The sequence below is a fragment of the Giraffa tippelskirchi genome, chromosome 9, assembly GCF_054371585.1.
Source record: "Giraffa tippelskirchi isolate mGirTip1 chromosome 9, T2T-mGirTip1v1.2.pri, whole genome shotgun sequence".
NCBI classification, from domain to species: Eukaryota; Metazoa; Chordata; class Mammalia; order Artiodactyla; family Giraffidae; genus Giraffa; species Giraffa tippelskirchi.
Window position 1 is genome coordinate 101,372,270 of NC_137283.1, and position 21,373 is coordinate 101,393,642.

Sequence of the window (21,373 nt, forward strand, 5' to 3'; positions counted from 1 at the left end):
AGAGAACACACTGATCATAGCAAACATCCTCTTCAAAATTCACAAGAGGCAACTCTAAATATGGACATCACCAGATGGTCAATACCGAAATTAGATTGATTATATTCTTTTCAGTCAAAGATGGAGAAGCTTGACACAGTCAGCAGAAACAAGTCCGGGAGCTGACTGTGGCTCAGATCATGAGCTCCTTATTGCCAAATTCAGACTTACTTTGAAGAAAGTAGGGAAAACCACTAGACCATTCAGGTATGACCTAAATCAAATCTCTTACGATTATACAGTGGAAGGGACAATTAGATTCAAAGGATTAGATCTGATAGAGTACCTGAAGAACTATGGACAGAGGTTCATAACATTGTATAGGAGGCGGTGATCAAAACCATTCCCAAGAAGAAGAAATGCAAAACAGCAAAATGGTTGTCTGAGGAAGGCTTACAAATAGCTGAGAAAAGAAGAGAAGCAAAGGAGAAAAGAAAAGACATATCCATCTGAATGCGGAGTCCCAAAGAATAGCAAGGAGAGATAAGAAAGACTTTCTCGGTGATCAGTGCAAAGAAATAGAGCAAAGCAATAGAATGGGAAAATCTAGAGATCTTTTCAAGAAAATTAGAGATACCAGTGGAATATTTCATGCAAAGATGGGCAAAGTAAAGGACAGAAATGGTATAGGCTTAAAAGAAGTGGAAGATATTAAGAAGAGGTGGCAAGAATACACAGAAGAACTATACAAAAAAGATTTTAATGACCCAGATAACCATGATGGTGAGATCACTCACCTAGAGCCAGACATCCTGGAATGTGAAGTCAAGTGGGCCTTAGGAAGCATCACTACAAACAAAGCTAGTGCAGGTGATGGAATTCCAGTTGAGCTATTTCAAATCCTAAAAGATGATGCTGTGAAAGTGCTGCACTCAATATGCCAGCAAATGTGGAAAACTCAGCAGTGACCACAGGACTGGAAAAGGTCAGTTTTCATTCCAATCCCAAAGAAAGGCAATGCCAAAGAATGTTCAAAGTACTGCACAATTGCACTCTTCTCACATGCTAGCAAAGTAATGCACAAATTCTCCAAGCTAGGCTTCAACAGTACATGAACTGAGAGCTTCCAGATGTTCAACCTGGATTTAGAAAAAGGCAGAGGAACCAGAGATCAAATTGCCAACATCTGTTGGATCATAGAAATGCAAGAGTATTCCAGAAAAACATCTACTTCTGCTTCATTGACTATGCTAAAGTCATTGTGTGGATCACAACCAACTGTGGAAAATTCTTCAAGAGATGGGACTATCAGACCACCTTAACTGCCTCCTGAGAAATTTGTAAGCAGGTCAAGAAGCGACAGTTAGAACCAGACATGGAACAATGGACTGGGGTTGTCTATTGGTGTACTTGAAGGCTGTATATTGTCACCCTGCTTATTTAACTTGTATACAGAGTACATTATGTGAAATGCTGAGCTGAATGAAGCACAAGCTGGAATCAAGATTGCCGGGAGAAATATCAATAACCTCAGATATTCAGATGACACCGCCTTTTTGGCAGAAAGTGAAGAACTAAAGAACCTCTTGATGAAAGTGAAAGAGGAGAGTGAAAAAGCTGGGTTAATTAAACCTCAACATTAAAAAAAGGAAGATCATGGCATCCAATACCATCACCTCATGGCAAATAGATGGGGAAACAATGGAAACCCTGACTGACTTTATTTTCTTTTGCTCCAAAATCACTGCAGATGGTGACTGAAGCCATGAAATTAAGAGATTCTTGCTCCTTGGAAGAAAAGCTATGAGCAACCTAGACAGCATATTAAAAAACAGAGACATTACTTTGCCAACAAAGGTCCGTCTAGTCAAAGCTGTGGTTTTTCCAGTAGTCATGTATGGATGTGAGATATGAACCATAAAGAAGGCTGGGCACACCAAAGTATTGATGCTTTTGAACTGTGGTGTTGGAAAAGAAGCTTGAGAGTCCTTTAGACTCCAAGAGGATTAAACCAGTCAATCCTAAAGGAAATCAATCCTGAATATTCATTAGAAGGACTGATGCTGAAGCTGAAGCTCCAATATGTTTGCCACCTGATGCGAAGAACTGATTCTTAGTAAAAGATCCTGATGCTGGGGAAGATTGAAGGCAGGAGGAGAAGGAGACAACAGAGGATGAGATGGTTGGATGGCATCACCGACTCAATGGACATGAGTCTGAGTAAACTCCAGGAGCTGGTGATGGACAGGGAAGCCTTATGTGCTGCAGTCCATGGGGTCGCAAAGAGTTGAACATGACTGAGTGAATGAACTGACTGACTGAAACTATTAAAATGATTCATGTTTTATTGTGAGTTCTTTATTTCAACATTCACATTGATTTTAAATCAGTAAGTAAAATTTTTTAGAAAGATGAAAGAATTTTTAATGTCTGATCCTAAATTTAACTATAAATAAAGGAAAAATACACACTATAGAAAATGGTCTCAAAAACTTTTATTCATGTTTCATGCTTATTTCCTTTACCTTTATCATACATAATACCAATGCAGACTATCACCCAAATAACTTTATTTTCGAAATTTCAAAGTGGTCATAAAATTCAAGGCAACGAATCTAAGCAGAGTTTCCTCATTTTGTTTATTAATAAAGTTATCTAAAGATTGAGGGCAGGAGGATAAGAGGGCAACAGAGGATGAGATGGTTGGATGGCATCACCAACTCAACGGACATGAATTTGAGCAAACTTCGAGAGATAGTGAAGCACAGGGAAGCCTGGAATGCTGCAGTTCATGGGGTCGCAGAGCCGTCATGACTTAGCCACTAAACAACGATAAAAGTTATGTAATTAACTTTAACTTATAATTTGTAGGAGAATAACAAATTAATGTGTATGTTAAAATATGCTTTGTCACCAGTAGATTTTTATATGATTCTTTTGCACTGATTCTACTCCTCATTTATATCCCAGATAAACTTCAAGGAAAAATCTTTCATTTTCCTTTGAAATTCTCTGTCAAATTTCTCATTTTGCTCCACAGTCACGTGATGTTTCCAATCTCCAATGGTACCTAGTGGGACAAGCACACGGACAGCACCTGAGTAGGAAGGAAGCGCAGGGAGGACCAACATTTTCCACAATCCGCTTAATCTCTTCTTCAAGCCAAGCTGAATATTTATTAGGTTTCCATGGGATTTGATCTCATTTCCCTTTCACAATTATGAGCTAAGAAAACTTTGCATGCAGTAACACTGAAAATAGAGTTATAATTCACTTCCTTATCTGTTTGACTTCCACCAACTATTACCATTAAATTATAACCTTTCTTTAGAAAACCCTAAAATATTAAAACATCTTAAGTATGTTTTACTAAATTCCATGCACCATGCTAAGCAAACTACACCTATCATGTAATATAATTCTTAGCAAAACTTTCAAGGTAAGTATTTTTCCATTTGCAAAATAGAGAAGAATAAAACCCAAAGATTTTAAATAATGAAATAAAGATCACAGAGGTACCCTGAGCTGTTATTTCTGCAGTTTTACTTGATGGAAAATTGAAACTATTATTAAACTATTTTTTAATTAACATTAACATTTGGTACCTTTAGCTGTTAGATTTTCTAGTGTAAATATTATTGTTGGCATTTGTAAGAGTAAACAAGCTATTACGGGCATGAGAAATGCTTTATACAGTTGAGTAACAAGAAGTGAAAATTAATAATGCTGCTGCTGCTGCTAAGTCACTTCAGTCGTGTCCGACTCTGTGCAGCCCCATAGATGGCAGCCCACCAGGCTCCTCTGTCCACAGGATTCTCTAGGCAAGAATACTGGAGTGGGTTGCCATTTCCTTCTCCAGAAAATCAATAATAAGTAGGACAAAAGAAGAAGCAATGATTTTTTTAAATAATCAGTATCTATAGCAATTTTAGGAAAATAATTTTACATAATTAAGAATCAATGTTCATCAGCATAATATGTTACGTATAAATTAGGGAATCTTAATATAATAGAGAAGTACAAATTATGTTTTAGAATGATGTACATTAAAAAGATTGAATTTAAAATAAAGTTAAAAAGTATTAAGAGGGAAATATATTTATTATTAATAACTCCTGGCATGTTACAAAAGTGCAATAGAAATTTACTACCTATTGTTGAATAATTGAATTTATAGCTGATTGGTTTGATGAGGTATCAGCCTACTTTTTACAAGAAGAAATCTGATACATGAGGAAATAACAGTAATCCAAACACCCTCCCTCACAGAAAAATACATATTAACTAAATCTCTAGTATTTTCTAGGAGAAATAAAGGAAATTAAAGTTGGAGCTCTCTTTTGCCTCCAGGTAAGACCTGCTTACAGATGTTAGAGTAGGGTCATTGTGATCTGAAAAGAAGATCCTAATATTCATTAGTCAGGTTAAAGTGTCAGGCTCTGTACTGTTCTGTTTCCTGGAATGCTTTTTCGGGACATTTTCAGTTAGGATTTTGTTTCTCTCCAGGGACCAAATGGCAGTACTGGGAGAGAAATTTTGGAAGCACTACTTAATTAGTGTAGTAGCCAAGTACTCAAGGAAACTCTCAACAGTTTTGCTTCTATAAACCTTTGAACATCACCTTTGCACAGGAAATGTCCCTCGCTTGTTCTTGTCCCAACTTCAGATGTCAGAATATTATTGTAATTAGCTCGTGGATCGTCCTTCATATTCTGAAATGTAGCCTGCTTCACAATAGCATCCACATCCTCTTCACTCAGTTCCTTCTCAAAAAAAATTGCTGATTTTAGTTACAGAAATTCTGAGATGCTGAAAGAATTATTTAAGAAACTATTCAGTCTATAAAGAATACATGAGTTACAGCCCAACATGTTTACCATATTTTGGAAAACTGGAAGTCCTTGGGTCTATTTTACATCTAGAGCTTTTCAAGAATATGTCACAGAGCACATATGAAAATGAGTGCTCTGATCGTCAGCTGTGTTAGAGCTTCCTACTGATTGATTTTATAAGGACAGCTCATCATTCATTCATTCAACACTTTTAGAATATATTATATATTTCAGAAACTATGATAATTGCTCGCAAAGATTGAGAACAATAATATGCTATCTGTGCTTGTTAAGAGTCACAATTTCAAGAGGAAAAAGTAATTAAACAGTAATTAAATTCAAGTAATTAAATATAGTGAGCACATGAAAAAGAAAACCCAGGGTTACGTGGCTTCACTGGTGACTTCTATCAAATATTTGTAGAACTAACATCAGTCCTTCTCAAACTCTTCCAAAAAATTGAAGAGGAGGAAGCATTCACAAGATTATTCTATAAGGCCATCATTTCCCTGATACCAAAGTCTGAGAAAAACACTAGAATAAAGAGAGCTAAAGACCCATATAACTTGTAAAATGTAAGATGCAAAACTTCTCAACAAATTAGTGGCAAAATAAACTCAGCAACATATTAAAAGGGTTATATACATCATGATCAAGTGGGATATACCCCTGGGAAGCAAAGATGGTTCAACATATGAAAATTAATTTTTGTAATACCACATGTACAGAGTGAAGGGAAATAAACCACAGGAGCATCTCAACTGATACAGAAAAAAAGCATTTCAAATCCAACACATTTTCATGATAAAAGAACTCAATGAATGAAGAAGAGAAGGAAAATACTTCAACATTAAAAGGAGATACGTGAAATACTACTGCCAGCATCATACTCAATGGTGGAAGACTGAAACTATTCCTGCCAAGATCAGGAAGAAGGCAAGGATACCCATTCTCACCACTTATTCAACCTAGTACTGAATATCTTAGATAGAGTAACTAAGCAATCAATCAACGAAAGGCATTCAAATTGGATGTAAGAAGTAAAATTACTTCTCTTTGCAGACAAGATGATTTTATACATAGAAAATCCTGAAGATTACCACAAAATCTTTTAGAGCTAATAAACATATTGAACAGAGTTGCATAATGCAAAACCACAAAAATGAGTTGCATTCCTATACAATAAGAATGCACAGTACAAAGAGCAAATTAGCAAAAAAATTCTTTCAAGTATAGTTGATTTACAATGTTTCAGGTGTACAACAGAGTGATTCAGTTATACATATACATGTGTATTTTTCCTTTTTCAGATTCTTTTCCATTGTAGGTTAGTGAGCATCTTAATATTTACCTTGTAGGTGACAATTGTCAATGGAATAGTTTGAGTGTTAGTTGGCGAGCAAAATAACAGGAACACCTTTACTATATTATTTCTACAAATAATTTTTATGTATAATAACTTATGTAAATCAAAATATGCAAGAACATTAAGCAAAAGACAATGCAGTCAATGATCAGCAGAAATATAGTAATAATAGAATGATACATTTTACAGATGCTGTAATTATCTGAAAGTTTAAGTTACTATGCTTATGATATTCAAGATATAAAAGACAAAAATAAAAATTTGACAGAAAACTGAAAATGATAAAAAAAATAATAATACAGGGGATTTCAATACATGAACTTGTGAACTGTACTCCAAACAAGACGATGAGCACCCTTCTCTTTATCACGCTATGATTTCAGCCTCCAAAGACTACTTCACCCAGGCATAAAGGTGTGTATGAGTTTCTTTATGAAAGTTTCAGCCAACGTCACTATATAAATGAAAGATCACAAAAGACGAAAGATTCATTCTCTCCCTAAATTAGGCTTTAGGCTTTCCCTAGGATATGTCACTCAGGAGCTTCCCATTTCACTTAAGATAAATTAAAATCTTCATGAGGTGTTTTTTACATTTAACAAAACACATATGTAGAATAGGCATAAAATAAACATGAAGCATAATGAATTATTATGAAGTGAATACTCATGATTACAACCTGCTCATCAAGTTAAACTCTGCCAGTATCTCAGACCCCCCACAAAATACATCCCTTTCCTAATCATAAACCTTGCCCTTCACCCCCTAAATAACTACTACCTTATTTTTATAAGTACTACATTTTTATTTTATTTTTAGTTTACTCATTTAAATATGAATCTCCGAACAGTATGGCTACCCTTGCCTGCATTCCAAATACATACCGCTTGATACTTGAGACAGGGTAGAATAAAATGACTCTTCGTGGTCACTTTGATCCTGGAGATAATACATCCAAATCTGTGGGAAACATGCAAAATCCTCTGAGACAAGCTCTATATGGGGTTTGGGTATTTCCAATGCAATTAATTAGCAAGCCAAGCAACAATAGTTTTAGGTAAAATTACCAAGAAATTTCCATGGGAGGTAGTAGACACAGAAAGACCTAAAAGTCCATAACATAATGTATACTCAATAGCTTGAGATCTTTATCTAGACAGAGCTTTAAAACAGAAAACATAATTTGACTAAGATCTATTTTTCTTTGATAGGGGAAGTTGAAAGAAGATTCTCTCCATATTATATAACTAAAAAATTATTATTTGAAAGACTGGCAAAAACCTAGATCAAAAATACATAAACAATGGCTACTTGACGGAAGGTAATTTAAAAGTGATACCTGGTGATGGTGTATTGATGACAGACAGAGAAATATTAATATTCAAGAGATCTTGCCAAGTTCCTCTGTGGTCTTTATGTCTAAATTTTCAATAAATTCTGTATTTATAGATAGTTTTGTCATGAGCACATTTGTATGGAGAAAATCAAATATAAAAATAGGGAAAAAATCAGATTTTGGCTTTTGAGTTGATAACTCTCGTTGAAAAATACGAGAATAAGTGTTTATAAGCTGAGATTGCAAGTAGGTAGACCAATTAATGGAGAAGGCAGTGGCACCCCACTCCAGTTCTGTTGCCTGCAAAATCCCATGGACGGAGGAGCCTGGTAGGCTGCAGTCCATGGGATCGAGAAGAGTCAGACACGACTGAGTGACTTCACTTTCACTTTTCACTTTCGTGCATTGGAGAAGGAAATGGCAACCCACTCCAGTGTTCTTGCCTGGAGAATCCCAGGGATGGCAGAGCCTGGTGGGCTGCCGTCTATGGGGTCGCACAGACTCGGACACAACTGAAGCGACTTAGCAGCAGCAGCAGCAGACCAATTAAGAAGGCTGACCTGGACTAGGGAAAGGGTAACATGGATTGAGAGAAGTTTGTCTTTAACAAAGGTTGTTTGGTTTGTGCAATATTTTAAGACAGTTTTGATCAGATGCCTGCATGGGAACATTTTGTGATTTCACAAGAAAGCTACCTTTGAAAATTCTCCTTAATATTGGGAAGAATTTGCATCAATAGCACACATTCCCTACTGGCTAATTAGTGATAACTTAGTGGCTCCTCACCCCAGTGCTCCCACAGTCCCTTTTCAATTTTTCAAAGTTATGGTTGCTCTGCACATTTGAGTTTGCCTTTATTGCTATAAACTGTTACATGAAAAGGAATCACAAGAGATGACTTGTACACAGGGAGAGGAGAGCTCTGACAAATGAAGGGGCAGGAAATTAGAAACATCAAAAGAAGCCTGAGCAGTTAGGTATAAAGATAACTATAGGAGAATATGGTTCATTGAAACCAAGATAAGGAAGGATTTCAAAGAAATAATTAAAATAAGAAAAACACACCTCTTACCGTCTTCATCTCTTCATACATCATGAACAGGATATTGAAGTCATGTCTGTGTTCATACCAGCCTCTGATGTGATCAAACCAAAGGCTTCCTAACACTGGGAAAATTAATAAAGAACAAGATAAAGTTCTTATACTTATTGAACAGTAACTATAGTTTCTTTTTTTGTTCTGGATTTCTCACATAGACAAGATTCCACCATTGGACATCTTTACTATCTTTTAAAAATGGTGTTCAGGGGAGCTATTACATCATTTTAATACCAAACCTGCCTTTGCAACCTACTCTCTGTGTCCACAGGAAAACAGCAATGTAGAAGAATCCCAAAGATCTAATTTTGAAAACTTTGTTAAGGTAAGCCCCTTTCTTTTCCTACTTCTTCCATCTGAAAACATACATCTTATTGTCTATTTTAAGAACTGTGGATAGCAATTTTAACTATCTACAACAGGACAGTACCTGAATATAATCTTTTAAATGAGTGACAGCCCTGATTCAACACTGCACAAGCCTCTTGCATCAATCTATTCTCCTCAGTGCTGGAATGAACATTCCACAGCTGCCATATAAGACCTACCCGAAGTCCATGACAGAGCCCAAAACCTACACCCATCCTGAACATTAACTATTCTGGAACACTTGGAGGATCTAGCTTTGAATCTGGCTAGTTTGAGTTGTTAGACTGTTTGTGATTATCTTATGCTCTGGTAAAAATATTTCCTATAGATTGCTTCTGCAACCTTGACAATCCTGAGTATTCCTCATGAGGACAGAAAAGCTGCTGGATGGCAGATTACGTAGACAGACAATTGTTGTTCAGTCTCTAAGTTGTATCCAACTCTTTGCGACCCAATGGACTGCAGTATGTCAGGCTTTCCTATCCTTCACTATCTCCCAGAATTTGCTCAGATTCCCAGGGACAAAGGAGCCTGGTGGGCTACAGTCCACAGGGTCACAAAGAGTCAGACACGACTGAGTGACTAACACACACATGTCCACTGAGTCAGTGACACCATCCAACCAGCTCACCCTCTGTCACCCTCTTCTCCTCCTGCCCTCAGTCTTTCTCAGCATCAGGAACTTTTCCAATGAGTTGGCTTTTCACAAGTGACCAAAGTATTGAAGCTTCAGCTTCAGCTGCTGCTGCTGCTAAGTCGCTTCAGTCGTGTCCGACTCTGTGCGACCCCATAGACGGCAGCCCACCAGGCTCCCCTATCCCTGGGATTCTCCAGGCAAGAATACTGGAGTGGGTTGCCATTTCCTTCTCCAGTGCATGAAAGGGAAAAGTGAAAATGAAGTCGCTCAGTCATGTCCGACTCCTAGCGACCACATGGGTCTGCAGCCTACCAGGCTCCTCCACCCATGGGATTTTCCAGGCAAGAGTACTGGAGTGGGGTGCCATTGCCTTCTCCACAGCTTCAGCATCAGTCCTTCAAGTGAATATTCAGGGTTGATTTCCTTTAAGACTGACTGGTTTGATCTCCTTGCAGACAAAGGGACTCTCAAAAGTCTTCTCCAGCACCACAATTCAAAAATATCAATTCTTTGGTGCTCTGCCTTCTTTACGGTCCAGCTCTCACATCCATAGATGACTACTGGAAAAACCATAGCTTTGACTATATAGACCTTTGTTGGCAAAGTGATGTCTCTGCTTTTTAATATGTTGTCTAGGTTTGTCATAGCTTTTCTTCCAGCGCAAGCGTCTTTTAATTTTATGGCTGCAGTCACTGTCTGCAGTGATTTTGGAGACCAAGAAAATGAAATATGTTACTGTTTCCACTTTTTCCCCATCTATTTGCCATGAAGTGGTGGGATCAGATGCCATGATCTTAGCTTTTTAAGTGTTGAGCTTTAAGCCAGCTTTTTCAGTCTCTTCTAACACCTTCATCAAGAGGTTCTTTAGTTTCTCCTTCCTTTGTGCCATTAGAGTGGTATCTGCAGATCTGAGGTTGTTCATATTTCTCCAAGCAATCTTGATTCCAGCTTGTGATTCATCCAGCCTGGCATTTCCCCTTATGTACTCTGCATAAATGTTAAATAAGCACAGTGACAATATACAGACCTGTCGTACACGTTTCCCAGTTTTGAACCAGGCCACTGTTACATGTCCAGTTCTAACTATAGTGACATTCTATCTTCTATGTGCATTCTATCTTTATGATTACCATTTCTCCATCTTCCTGAAATATGGTCCCCAGGTTTGAGAATTTGGCTACATGCCAACATTGCTTCATAGACATGTTGCTTGATAAATAAATTTACAGTTACCTTTTACATCTAGAAACTGCTCCATGAAATCCCTCATGTTGTCTGGAGCTTCTAATGTAACCACAGAATTTGAAAAATGAAAGAGTGAGATCAAAACATCCTTGGGGTTTCTCTAGATATGAATAATCTGCAGGAGGAATAATGAAATAATTTTAATAATTCTTGGTTATCTTTACAGGGTTTTTAATGCCTGTATAACATTGTTACATCAATGCATAACAATTTCTTAATATTTCGTGCAGTATATTATACATGGAAATTTATTTTTCCCAATTTTTTTGCTATTTCAAAGACTATTATAATAAATAACTTTGTTCATATGATATTTCATGTGTGCAAGCATATAAGACTAATTCCTAAAAGTGAAATTATTTATTTATAAGTTTAATTAGTACTGGAAATTACCTTGCATTGAATTTGTTTCAATTTACTCTCCATGAATATTAAATGATATTAAGGTAACATTGGACATTGCTGAAACAAGGAAAAATTGCTTAACTGATGACAGTGAAACAAATAAATTTCCATATAGGAAAAAAAAAACAAAGAAAATAAAATTCAACCTCACAGCATGCATGCAAACACATTTATGAGTGAATTAAGGATTTGAATATGGAAACAAAACCTCAACATCTAAAACAATAAAGAATGTATTTCTAGTCTTGGATAAGTAAAGGATTTCCTAAACAGGAAAAATTATTTAAAATAAAAATTGATCAATTGGACTGCATTAAAATTAAGAATGCTATTAGTAAAAATAGAGCACAGTGTTACAAAATGCAAGAAAATATGAGGATCTATGTATATAACCAATAATAGATCTGTATTCAGAGTATATATATGTGTATATATGCAAATAACAAATCAAAAAAAAGATAAACAACATCATAATATATTGAGCAAAAGTTGTAATAATTTCACAGAGGAAGAAATAATTATGGCCAATAAATATATTAAAATGTGGTTAATTTCACAGATTAAGAAATGCAAATTGACATTAGCTTGAAATACTATTTTGTAATTACATATTTATAAAAAATTAAGTTTGATAGGAAAATTACTAGATGAGAAATAAGAGCTCATATATTGATTTCAGCTTGAGTTAGCACATCTGCTTTGTTGAAAATAAAACAGCATCTTATAAAGTTGAATGTTTTTGTATTTTGTTCCTTTGCATTTCTATTCTAGGGTGTTTACTTCTAGGGCAGCTCATTCAGATGTGCATCAGGGTATGTGCTCAAGAATGTTTATAGCAGCTTGTGTTATGATAACAAAATATTCAAAGAATTTCATTATTCAGTCAGGGAAAATACAGTTCATATAGGATAATATACACAACTTCTACAATTATAGAACAACGGAAAATAATATTATAAGTCAAGAACAAAAAACGGCATATGGCAAAATCCCAGGGGGAAAAAAAACAGTGTCAAAATAAAGTTTAGTAAAATTTAAAGTCAAATAGTTTAACAAAGCAACATGTACTTTGTTTGCAATGAACAAAAGATAGGAAATTTTGTATAATAAATAACATCAACATATAAATAGTACAGTTTCTAGTAAGTCACTGAAGATTTTGGCTTAGCAACAATCATAGTGGGAGTTGTAGGCACATTTATCTTTAGACTTGAGAATAAAAAGATTAACATAATAAATTTACAATATTATTAAACAAAATATATTATATATGTGTGTGTATGGTATGCCTGATACATGGAAGATACACGATTTTCTCCTGAAGTCACAGATCATATTGAAAAATTGATCATGCATTTGGCCATAAAACTTATTATTAAATCTTAAAAATTGGTACCATTACCTCATGACAGTATCATAATACTGTAATTAGCGATGACAACATTTTTAAAAGAAAATTGTAGAAAAAACCTTGGGGAAAAAACCTTCAAAATAATTTTTATTATAAAACTACAATTATATTTTATAATATATAATTATATTTTATATATAATATATAATTATATATATAATTTTTATTATAAAATCAAAACTTAAATGATAGATTATTTATAAACTAACAAAATCCATAGCTATACTAAAAAGAATTTTATCATCTTAAAATGTCAATTTTGGAAAAAGATAAAATTAGTGTTTAATTAAACAGAAAAATATTTGCAGAAAAAAATTCAAAAAATTAGGAAATAATTTATTAAAATAAAAACAGAAGTTGATGAAATAGAAAACCTTAAATTATCTTTAGAAAAGAAGCCAGATTTTTGAAAGAAAACCATGTAATAGAAAACTGCAGATATACTGAAAAACGTTCAAAAAATGTAAAAGTTTTCAAAATTACAAATGATTGAAAAAGATGTGCAAACAAGACAAAATGATCAAGCCATAACAGAGTACATTGTGATTTTTTTAGTGTTTTGCAATCTAGATGAAATGAGGATAATTTACTCTGAAAATAAAATTATATTGTTGGATTAAGAAAGGCAGGTAAGTTAAACTCAGGAGAAAAAGACAGATGTTGTAGATTATAAATTTAACAGGATCAGACATATTTATAATGGAGTATACACAAATATTCAAAAAATTATGTTGTTTTATGTTTGAAAATCACTTGATGACTTAGAAAAAGTACACAAGATTTCAAAATAAATCTGCAACATTAGACTTCTAGTGATTCTACAGTCAAACAATATAACAATTATGGAATATTAAAGTGTGTTTTTTAAATAGTGGTAATAATTCTTGAGTTTAACAAAACTATTCCAACTGTTTGTTAACACAAGAACTCTAGTATAAACAAGTAGGATTTACCCCAGGAATAGAACATTAGTAAATTATTAATGTATTTCATTTCATTCTAGATAAAAGCATGGCAGGAAGGACATGGTACATTGAATTGCCTAAAAAGGCATTTTATATAATTAGACCTTTACTGAATAATAAAACAAAACTACAAGTAAAACTCTAAGTAAACTAAGATAACAAAAATGTATTTCTCAGCATTATGTCCCTCAAAAACCAACTGCAAAACAACACAAAACAAACAAAACCAAGAAAAGATACTAAGAGAACTACAGTCAGGACATTTGTCATAATCTCTGTTACTCTATTTTTTTCTGCAGATTTTAACCACTGAAGAGAAGGAAAAGCAGTGCAAAGATTGGAAAGGAAAGCAAAAAATGTATTTTCTTAAATGAAATATGTTCAAATTAATAAAACTAAAAAAGAGATTAATGGAGCCAACTAAAATAGTGTAACAAAATCAATGCCACTATTTTAAAACAGTAATAACTAAATAGAAACATGACAGTGAAAATTTTCCAGTTTTTACTATCAATAAAAAAAAAATCAACTGAAGATTCAGGAAAAAATGTATAGAAGCATATAAAATACATCACATACAATGGACATGAAAATAGACTTGATGAAGAGTGATACGAAGATGCTAGAAGGAATGGTGTAATATTGCAATGCAATGAATGTTCCAGAATTAAGATGTATCTATAATCAAATCTAATCAGAATCTAAATTAATGGGAATTTGCCTTACCGGGTATACTATTTAAAACAGTGAAGAACTGCCACATATTAAACAGATTTACCAAATTTAGGAATAAAAATGCAAATTCAGAGGAAGGAACTAAGGAAAGTTTGTATATTAAAATGTAGAGTTCAAAATAATATGTAAAAAGCAAATACTTAAACTATATTGGGTCCATTGGCCAGCCAATTTGGCAAATATCATGAAACAGTCATAGTTTAAATCACATGTAGTATCAGATATAACTTATAATTAAATATAAAAGTTCGTTAGAAAATCTGGAGAGAATTTGCATATTTGTGGAGGAAGTATTTTTTAGGTGTCATAAGAGCCAGAAGTTATGAAGGAGAGATTAATAGACTGGTTCTATAAAATTAAAAGCTGAACAATTTTTAAGGCAAACTGTTAATTAGAACAATATTTCAGTTCAGTTCAATTCAGTTGCTCAGTCATGTCCGACTCTTTGCGATCCCACGGACCGCAGCATGCCAGGCCTCCCTGTCCATCACCAACTCCCAGAGTTTACCCAAACTCATGCCCATTGAGTTGGTGATGCCATCCACCCATCTCATCCTCTGTCGTCCCCTTCTCCTGCTTCAATCTTTCCCAACATCAGGGTCTTTTCAAATGAGTCAGCTCTTCGCATTAGGTGGCCAAAATACTGGAGTTTCAGCTTCAACATCAGTCCTTCCAATGAACACCCAGGACTGATCTCCTTTAGGATGGACTAGTTGGATCTCTGTGCAGTCCAAGGGACTCTCAAGAGTCTTCTCCAATACTACAGTTCAAAAGCATCAATTCTTTGGTGCTCAGCTTTCTTTATAGTCCAACTCTCACATCCATACATGACCCCTGGAAAAACCATAGCCTTGCCTAGACGGACCTTTATTGGCAAGGTGATGTCTCTGCTTTTTAATATGCTGTCTAGGTTGGTCATAACTTTCCTTCCAAGGAGTAAGCATCATTTAATTTCATGGCTGCAGTCACCATCTTCAGTGATTTTGGAGCCCAGAAAAATAAAGTCAGCCACTGTTTTCACTGTTTTCCCATCTATCTGCCGTGAAGTGTTGGGACCAGATGCCATGATCTTAGTTTTCTGAATGTTGAGCTTTAAGCCAACTTTTTCACTCTCTTCTTTCACTTTCATCAAGAGGCTCTTTAGTTCTTCTTCACTTTCTGCCATAAGGGTGGTGTCATCTGCATATCTGAGGTAATAGATATTTCTCCTGGCAATCTTGATTTCAGCTTGTGCTTCCTCCAGCCCAGCATTTCTCATGATGTACTCTGCACATAAGTTAAATAAGCAGGGTGACAATATACAGCCTTGACGTACTCCTTTTCCTATTTGGGACCAGTTTGTTGTTCCATGTCCAGTTCTAACTGTTGCTTCCTGACCTGCATACAGGTTTCTCAAAAGGCAGGTCAGGTGGTCTGGTATGCCCATCTCTTTCAAAATTTTCCACAGTTTATTGTGATCCACACAGTCAAAGGCTTTGGCATAGTCAGTAAAGCAGAGGTAGATGTTTTTATGGAACTCTCTTGCTTTTTCGATGATCCAGCAGATGTTGGCAATTTGATCTCTGGTTCCTCTGCTTTTCTAAAACCAGCTTGAACATCTGGAAGTTCACGGTTCACGTATTGCTGAAGCCTGGCTTGGAGAATCTTAAGCATTACTTTACTAGCATGTGAGATGAGTGCAATTGTGAGGTAGTTTGAGCATTCTTTGGCGATGCCTTTCTTTGGGATTGGAATGAAAACTGACCTTTTCCAGTCCTGTGGTCTACTATACCAGGCAAAAACAAAAACTTGCAATTGAATGAAAAAACAAATGTTGATTCAAAAGAACGGTTTATGAACTGAGGAATGCTCAATGTTAGAGAGAGTAAGGTGAAATAAATGCTGTCCTATATAGATTTGGAAATGGAAATCAGTTCACATATTTTAGCAATCTGAAACAAAATCAAATGTCTCAGTAATAGTTACATTTTATAATTCTATCATATCACTTTTTAAAAAAATCTGAACTCCATTTAAGTGAATTTGCTGAAATTAAAATTTTACTTTCATTACATTTCATTTTTCAGTTAGCATACTTTTCCACTTGTAATGAATTAGCTTATTGTATTGCACAAATAAATGTCTATTTTCACCTCAGTGGAGAATATGAAGTCTGAGGTTTTATCTCATTTTTGAAACACTTTCTCCTGGCATCTTGATCAAGCACTTTGTTATAAAAGAGAATAACCTACTTCTAACAAGTTTTGGCAAAATAGAGTACTTAATGAATATAATACCCATTTCCACTCCCCAGACCTAGGCACATATTAAGAAAATAAAAGCACATGATTTCTGCCTCCATTGATTTTTCATCATTGGGCATTGAAATTCATTCATGTTGTCGCATGTGTTAATATTTTGTTCATTCTTACTTCTGAATAGTCTGCCATTGTATACTTTTAGTCTATTCACCAGTTGATAGCCATTTGAATTACTTCCAATTTGGCTCTGGTGAATAATGATTCCATGAGAGTTTATGGAGAAGTCATTGATAGGGCTTGTATTTTCACTACTTTTGGGTAGATATCTAGAAGTAGATTCACCAAATTGTTTCCCAAGGATACTGTGCAGTTTACGTTCTCACCATATATGAGGATTCACATTTCTACACATCTTTGCCAATGCTTGGTAATGTCAGTTATTTTACTGAAGAGATTTTAATAATATTGTAGTAGGTTAAGAAGTAAAAATTTTAAATAGAACGATGTACAGCCATATTGGCACCTGAGGCAGAAGGATAATCAATAATTATTTTAAGTTTGAATATTTTAATCAATGACCTTATATTATTTTCATCTTTAAAATATTGAATTAAAAAACTTTCATCTTTATTACTGGCTTTTGTATACCACCTTAATTATTGCACTCAAGTCAAGTGCCTCATTCATTCTTCATCATCCTTTGTGGTTGAAAAGGCACTCAGGGTTTTCTGGTTTATATTCCAAGAACATTAGGTAGAAAGACTGGGAGGTGGAATCATGGTGAGCTTTCAGGTAAGGGAGGATACAGTGCATAAATCAAAGTGTTCAGTGGACACGCAAACTGAAGGCACAGTATTACCAGCCCCAAGCAGATAGTCAAGATAAGCCATTAGAGATGTGGGAATTACTGGGAGGAGGGCTGCTGACAAGTGCCCGAGACATTAAAACATAGATTATTGGATTTGACCAGATCAGTCCAAACATATCTCAATGTGCTATAGTCACTGTATTTAAGTAAATTATACTTCAAATTTGGTAGTATTTTTAGTGGTTTGATTCTTGAGGAAGTGAGACTGTTTTGAAAATATGGATTTAGAACATTTTCCAACTATAATTTTGACATAAAGTTTCATTTAAGAAACTTCTTAATGTTAATTTGGGTATAACTTGTAATTTAGTCTTTCACTTTAGTCTTTAAAGCATCAGAATGTTTCATCCTTATGTAAAAGCCCTTAAGACATGAACATGTGTTACTAAAGGAGTTGGTATTAACATGTAAATATTGACACTGAGGCCATCAACATTAGGCACATTCTCAAGGGTAAGCACTTAATGTCCTTCCTGCAATTATGAGCTAGTTTTATGGGATTCAGCTTGAGATAAGGAGTGTCTCTTGGTGCATGTGTAACTTTTACTCTGGGAGATTGGAATTTCTCTTTCTGACATTGATGCTCCATTATTAATAATCACCACACTATGTCAAAAAATGTTCAAACTACCACACAATCACACTCATTTCACATGCTAACAAGATAATGCTTCAAGCTAGGCTTCAACAGTAGGTGACACAAGAACCTCCACACTGACAAACTGGATTTAAAAGGCAGAGGAACCAGAGATCAAACTGCCAATATCGCTGGATCATACAAAAAGCAAGAGAAACGAGAAAAACATCTGCTTCGGCTTCTTTGACTATGCTAAAGCCTTTGATTGTGTGGATCACAACAAACTGTGGAAAATTATTTAAGAGATGGGAATACCAGACCACTTGACCTGCTTCTTGAGAAATGTGCATGCAGGTCAGCAGGCAACAGTTAGACCTAGACTTGGAAGAACAGACTGGTTCCAAGTTGGGAAAGGAGTATGTCAAGGCTGGATATCGTCACCCTGTTTATTTAACTTATATGCAGAGTACATCAGGCAAAAAGCTGGGCTGGAAGAAGTACAAACCAGAAAAAGATTGCCAGGAGAAATAACAATAACTTCAGATATGCAGATGACACCAACCTAATGGCAGAAAGGGAAGAGAAACTAAAGAGCCCCTTGTCAAAGGTGAAAGAGGAGAGTGGAAAAGCTGGCTAAAACCTCCACATTCATAAAATGAAGATCATGGCATTCGGTCCCATCACTTCATGGCAAATAGATGGGGAAACAAGGGAAACAATGGAAACAAAAGCAGAATTTACTATCTTGGGCTTCAAAATCACTGCAGATGGTGACTGCAGCCATGAAATTAAAAGATGCTTGCTCCTTGGAAGAAAAGTTATGACCAACCTAGACAGCATATTACAAGCACAGACAGTAATTTGCCAACAAAATCCATCTAGTCAAGGCTATGGTTTTTCCAGTACTCATGTATGGACGTGAGAGTCAGATATAAAGAAAGGTGAGAGCCGAGGAATTGATACTTTTGAACTGTGGTGTTGGAGAAGACTCTTGAGAGTCCCTTGGACTGCAAGGAGATCAAGCCAGTCTATCATAACAGAAATAAACACTGAATATTGATTGAAAGCACTGATGCTGAAGCTGAAGCTCTAATACTTTGGCCACCTGATGCAAAGAGCCCACTCATTGGGCAAAACCCTGATGCTGGGAAAGATAGAAGGCCAGTGGAGAAGGGGACAGTAGAGGATGAGATGGTGGGATGGCATTCCCACTCAATGGACATGATTTTGAGCCAACTCCAGAGGCTGCTGAAGGACAGGGAAGGCTGGTGTGCTACAGACCATGGGGTTACAAAGAGTGAGACACAACTGAGTGACTGAACCACAACAACTATGATCCAGCCTCTGGGTGCTTGAGTAAATGGGGAAATAAAATGAAGAGTTAATATTTAATACCTAACACAGTAGATCACTATTAAAATTTAACACATCATTTGGTATAAAAATAAATGAGATAATTCTGGTGAAAAAGTGTGAGAAGTGCAATAATAGCCTCTTCTACTAACAGGGAGCTAGAAAAAAATCATATGACATCTGATCTTCAATTTCTTCTTCTGTACAGTGAAATTCATAATGAATAAGTGAATGAAATTTGCTCAGTCTTGTCGGACTGTTTTCGACCCCAGGGTCTGTAGTCTGCCAGATTCCTTTTTCCATGGAATTCTTTAGGCAAGAATACTGGAGTCGGTTGCCTTTCCCTTCTCTAGAGGATCTTCTCAATCCAGGAATTGAACCCAGGTCTCCTGCATTGCAGGCAGATTCTTTATCATCCGAGCCACCACAGGGAAGCCCAAGAATACCGGCATAGACAGCCTATCCCTTCCCCACAGGATCTCTCCAATCCAGGAATTGAACTGAGGTCTTCTGCATTGTACTTAGATTCTTTACCAGATGAGCTACCACTCTTCCATAATTTATATTTTAAAAACATTAATTTAAAAGGGAAAATGAACAAATATTAAAAATGCCCCCCAAAAGTCCATTTACCAATGAATTTCTACACAGGGTTTTGTCTACAAATCTCCACAGTGCCCACTTCATCTTATTCCAGCTGTACTACACAAACAAAATACCAAAATGAAGTCTATGGCTATGAGTGGAATACTTGTGTCCCTCCAAAATTCATATGTTGTTATTATAACCCCCAAGGTGATGATGTTGGGAGGTGACTTCTTTAAGAAGGATGAATGGGGTTAGTGCCCTTGTTCAAGAGGCCCTTGAAAGCTGCCTGCTCCTTCTGCCATGTGAGGTTACAGGGAGAGGACAGCTTAGGAAGCAGATTCCCACCAAACATGAAAATGTAGGCGTCACAACCATGACTTCCCAGCCTCCAGAACTGTAAGAAATAAATTCAGATACTTAGAGTCTACTGTTTTGTCATGTCAGCGCAAATGGACGAAAACAAACACTCCTCCATATTCCTTTTTTCATCCAAAAATCAGATTCAGAAGGAAACAAAAGATTCATCTGCAACATAGGAAGCACCTCTTCCAGTTACAGACGCAGAAGTGTTGCTCTGCACTTGCATCTGTAGCAGCAAAACTGCCTCAAGTGAAAACAGCTCTGAAGGGCATCCCAATGCCTGAGCCCCCTGTTTAGGGTCCACTGTGGATTTTGTTGCACCACATTGTAGTTTAACTTCTCACTGCACCCTTTCCTGCTTCCTTCACTTCTTCAGAGGTATTCTCCCTGAGAGCATTTTCCAGTCTGTTTCCTGGGGAACCCAATCTAAAAAGTCTTACAACATAATTTAAAGCATCAGGGTGAACCAATGACGGAACAACAATAGAGCAGAACCTATGAGGGCATTTTGGTGGGATGAATCTTGAGACATTGCCCTTGGCTGCCCTCAGACTCTAAGTGGTAGTCAGAAGTGGTCTGGGTGGGTGTTGTTAAAGTGAGGGCGGGGTGTTTGGCTGTCACAGTATACCAGGGTGGCTAGGAGTCAGAGACACTAGCTATTTTCTGATAGAAGAACAACATCACAACACCACAAACTGTTCCTGAATCCTGCATGAAAACCTCACACTCCACTGGACCGTCATGGCTGTGAAAAAGCTCTCTAACTACCTATTTTACATGTAAATTAAAACAGCATGAGGGGACTTCCCTAGAGGTCCAGTGGTTAAGAGTCCACTTTGCAACACAAGGGACACCACTTTAATCCGTGGTCCAGGATCCCACATGCCTGAGAGCAAATAAGCCCCTTTACCACAATTACCGAGCTAGTGCTCTAGAGCGTGCAAGTGGCAACTTCTGAGCCCATGTGCAGCAGCTCCTGAAGCCTGGACACCTACAGCCCATGCTCCA

The 21,373-nt window shown here is 36.1% G+C and overlaps 1 pseudogene; it reads right to left on the bottom strand.

Annotated features, from left to right (window-relative positions):
- Window positions 1-2,927: 2,927 nt before the first annotated feature.
- On the bottom strand, window positions 2,928-21,108 carry LOC145521902 (amine sulfotransferase-like; annotated as a pseudogene).
- Between the last annotated feature and the right edge of the window lie 265 nt (window positions 21,109-21,373).